The 4,931-nt window shown below is 22.8% G+C and overlaps 1 non-coding gene across 1 annotated transcript; it reads left to right on the top strand.

The window, feature by feature from the left end:
* Positions 1 to 3,609: 3,609 nt before the first annotated feature.
* Trnan-guu (transfer RNA asparagine (anticodon GUU)) lies at positions 3,610 to 3,683 on the top strand. Its single transcript has one exon. It is a non-coding gene; the product is annotated as a tRNA-Asn (tRNA).
* The last annotated feature ends 1,248 nt before the right edge of the window (positions 3,684 to 4,931 follow it).

The following is a 4,931-nucleotide window of genomic DNA, read 5'->3' as shown; positions in this document are numbered from 1 at the left end:
TTTTTTAAGGACTATGTTATAAAAATTTTCTAAGAAAAATATTTAGCTTTAAATATTGTTGCTTGAGTTAAATTACACAGCTTAAAAAAGTACTAATAAATATAAAAATACCCAAAATAGAGATTTTCTTTTTTGAATAGTGGATACACAGTATAGATTCAAAAACCGTAAAATGTTAACTTTCTCTACCTTATTAATAACAAATCTAACAACTTAGTAAAGATCAAATTCAACTACACTATAATAAACATTGATCAACAATTTAATTTTGTTCTTCAACTAAGCTGTTTACTAATTTAAAAAAACTTTTAGCAAAACAACACTTTTATCTAAATATTTTTAACTTTCATTTTTTAAGTCTTAGGCAAGCTCATAAATAGAAGTATTTCAAAAGTTATAGTTGGTTGTGTAAAACGGAAACATAAGAATTGTTAAAATTAAAATATACATTTTAGCAAATACTTATTAAAATTTAATTGCAAAAAAAAACAAAAAAACTAAGTGTTTCAAGTCTGGATTTCCCAAAGTGTAAAAGCATCTTAGTAGCATTCCTGCTGTGTATTAATGAACTAAACTAAAAATTACTGTTTAGTATATTTCAACCCATATCATTAAAAATATACTGTTTATTCAATTTCCTAAACATTTTACATAAATGATACACCTATTGATCAATGCATAAAACTAATCTATTTTTTAATTTTAATGTTTTTAAATAACCAAATCAGACAAAGAAAAAGTCAGGTTCAAATACTTCAAGTTATTTATAGAAGCAAAATAAATCTAGCTTACAAAAATAAAGCAATCAAACTTGTAAAAACTAAATAGCTTTGATAAAAATGAAGTACATTAAAGTGTAACCATTGTCTATAAAAATAAACAATTCTAATTCTTTAAAAATTGTATATCATTTGGTTTAATTAGTTTAGAATAAAATTATTTAAATACATAAAAAGTAAAGATATCTTGGTTTTTGATTTTACTTGTAAAACAATATTTCACTCAATTAATAAATAATATTAATGAGATTCTCAGTTATAATAATTATCTTATTCAAAAAGTTCCTTAAATGAAATTTGATAATTTTTAATGTTACTCTTAAAATAAGTTAAGATAATACAAAACATTCAAAATAAGAATCAACATAGAAACAGCAAACAAAGACTTTTAGAAACCAGGGTAATAAAAATTAATCACACTGTCTTTTATATCAAGCTGAAAATAAATTGTACACATATAAAACATTATAAAATATTTAGAAGTAAAATAAAACAAGTGTTTTAACATTCTTATTATAAGCTATTCACAGATGTTAGTTTTTGTAACAAACTAATTATATAGTAAGTGAATTTAAGTTGGTATAGTATAAAAAAGTAGTTTTAGTTTTAGTTTCTATATTTTGTTTAATAAAATTAATTATTAAATATAGAACGAACAGCTACTTTTTTCGGGTTTAAGGAAAATAGAACTATTTAATCGTTAAAGAAATATAAATTACAATTGATAAGTTGTATCTTCATAATAATTTTTTAGTAAAGTGAACTTTTGTGATAATTATTGGTTCTTTTAAGGTTTTAAAGTTTTTTATAAAGCTTTATAAGTCTCTATAAGGTAACAGATATGTTCCACTTAATTTTTGAGCGTTGACAGGATGTTTATTACCAAAAAATTAATAATATCAGCGTTGCCAAATATTTTACGCAAATTTTCTCCAGGTTTTCAAAATTTCTTTGAGGTTTTTAAAATTACACGTTTAGGGGTCTATGTTTAGCTTAAAATTAAGTATAATATAAAAACTGTGCTAAATAGTATAACGACATTGAAAAGATATCTTAAAGCTTCATTTAATGTGATTTTTAATAAAAAAAAATTTGATGATGACAAAAAATTTTATCTATACAATAGATTTTACTATTTAAGATGTAAAACTAGTTTAAAATTCTAGGTTTTTTAGTGATTTGTGTTAAAAATTCTAGTACTTTTTTTTCAAAATTTCTTGAATTCCAAGTTTTTCTACGTTTTTTCTTTTGGTCAATTAATCAAATTCAAGTTTTTTTCAGGATTCCTTTTTTTTTTTGGCAACCCTTTTATCTTAGTATAATTTTTTAAAATAACAAATCACTAGAAAACTTTCTTGTAACTTATACCAAATATTTAAAATAAACACAACTTTAAACATTAAATTAAAAAAAAAAATATTTTTTTTCTAAAAATTTGTCTTATTAATTTATGTCTTGAGGTTTTAGACTAATTCTAGTACTTTTAAAAATTTAATATATCATTTATTTAAAAAAAAAAAGTGTATACTATGCTATATGTTTAATTTAAATTTTCTAATTGAAAGCACCTAGTTTTTTAAATTAACCAAAATTTAAATCTATCTTAATGATTTTTGTCCAGTAAGTTGTTTATTTGATTTAACTGTATAAAACCTCTGTAGCCACACAGACATTGTGAGTTACCTAATTTGTTTGGACTACTACTTATATTTATATTTTAATTCATTTAATTACTAGTGGTTATTTTAGACTACTTGTAAAAATTAGGCACCCACAGTTAAAGCAATTAATCTATTCTAAAAAATTGACCTTAATAAAACAATATAAGCAATATATTTCAAATATACTAATTACTTTTGTAAATCAATTTAAAAATAATTCAAACTTAATAACAAATTAAGTTTGAATGAAAAATACTGTAAAAAATTTAACTAGTGTGAGAATTGTAAAACTTTGAAATATAACTTAAAAAGGATTGAAATAATTAAATTATTGTGTATATGAAAACTTTTAATAATTAAACTGTAAACATACAAGAATAAATAAACAGTTCTTAAAGTAGTTCTTATCTAACTTATAACATGATCTCGACACCAACCCTTTGTCCTAATAATGATACAAGTCAAACTTTTGTTATGTTTTTATTAAACTTGCATCAGCATTTTCATGCTTCGTTCTGATTGGCTCATTTTGTGACATTCAACATTCAATGTTTAATTCACTGACATTCAAACAACTGAATAGTATATGAAAAATTAAACCGCATCAAAAGTTTCTGTAACGAATTTTAATATTTTATGAAATGTTATCAGTTTATTAATATACCTTATATATAAGGTATATATAACTTATTTAACTTACTGACGATCACATGAAATTTTACATTTCAATGTGTGAAACAGCTGTTTAAAATATAGTTTTTATATAATTAGATATATATATATATATATATACACACAAGTAATTAACTTTTACTTTAAATTCTTTTTGTAAATCTTAAACCAAAATAAAATAATTTAAAAAGATTACAACTTGTTAGTTCTTTCTTTACATCTAAAATTAGTTGATTTAACTACAACAAAAAGTTTGGTCCAAGGACCTGATTTACAAAAAACCTTTAGTTTAAAAAAAATACCATAAAAATTAAATTTTTAAATAAATATTAAGCTTAAATTAAAATTTTATCAAATAACTAAGGAACACACATACTTTATTTTAAAACCTTAAACATGTTGTCTACAAATTTTTTCTGGTGGTTTGTAGAAAAAAAGCTTTACAAGCTGAAGTGAGATATAAAGTATAAATACAAAACAAGCTTAGTACTTAGCAAGTCTTCGTGGCGCAATCGGTTAGCGCGTTCGACTGTTAATCGAAAGGTTGGTGGTTCGAGCCCACCCGAGGACGGTTTTTAATTTTTGTTTTTTAAAAACAATTTAATTTGATACTAATTTTTAGGGGTATCTGTCAAATTAGTACGAGGGGACAGAAATGCACGAATATACTTTTGCACGAGCAGACATTTTTGCACAAAGACATTTTTGTACGGGTTTAATTTTTTTTTGAATGTATTAATTTTTTTATTAATTTTAATTTTTGTTTTTTTAATTTTTTATTTTTTTTTACTATCACTCTTACCTCTGACCCTTACTCTCGGTCGGTAAGTTTTTTTTGTTTAGTTTTTATATTATTATTTTATTTTTTTTTTTTTGTTACTATCACTGTTACCCCTAACGGCCTAACCCTTACCCTCGGTCAGTAGCTTATTTTTTTATTTAATTATTTTTTATTCAATAATAATTTTCATTTGTATTTTTTTTATCAAATTATCATTTAGTTTTTTTTTCTGTTTTTATTATTTTCATTTTTTCTGTTTGTTTTTACTCTCCTGCAAAAATTTAAATCGTGCAAAATTAACCATTGGTGCAAAATTGTCTTCGCGCAATTTTGTTCCCTTGTGCAAATTTGGTTTTGTTCAATTTTTTTCTCGCACAATTTAGTCCCCCCGTGCAATTTAGTAACCTCGTGCAATTTAGACCCGTTCCCAATTTTTATTTATCAACTTATGCGCATCAATTAAAAACTGTAGTGTTGTCTACCTATCAAATAATTTTTTTTAGTGTATATTAATACTTTTTGTAAGAACCGGTACACGATATTTTATGTAGGTAAAAATAATCAATAAATTATTTCATTTAAACTTTTTTTTATAATATTTGAATACTTGGTTAACAAAAATTTGTATAAAATAATTACTCATTATAATAAAATGGTACAAACAAGCATTATATGAACACATAATAGTTGAACTTGAAAAAAACCAATTGTTTAACTTTATGTATGAGTTTTAGATTATAATTTGATAACAAAAAATGATAAAACTAGCAATTGAAAAATAACAAAAGTTTTTTTAAACTTAACAAGCAACAAGTTTTTTGAAAAGCAACAAGTTTTTTGAAAATAAGCAAACAAAAACCTTAAAAAAAACAGATTTTCAATGATTCTAGTATTAATAATTTATGATTTTTATACTTTAAATAAACTAGTTTTAAAAAATCTGTCACACACATTTTTTCAGACATCAATATTTTTATTTCGTACTTTGATGATTAAACTGTAGTATACTTGAACTATTAACCAAAACTAAAGCTCTCA

This window comes from Thalia democratica, chromosome 1, assembly GCF_965202585.1.
Source record: "Thalia democratica chromosome 1, ktThaDemo2.hap1.1, whole genome shotgun sequence".
Lineage (NCBI taxonomy): Eukaryota > Metazoa > Chordata > Thaliacea > Salpida > Salpidae > Thalia > Thalia democratica.
The sequence above is the reverse complement of the archived record's forward strand: the minus strand, read 5'-3'. Positions and strand labels throughout refer to the sequence as shown.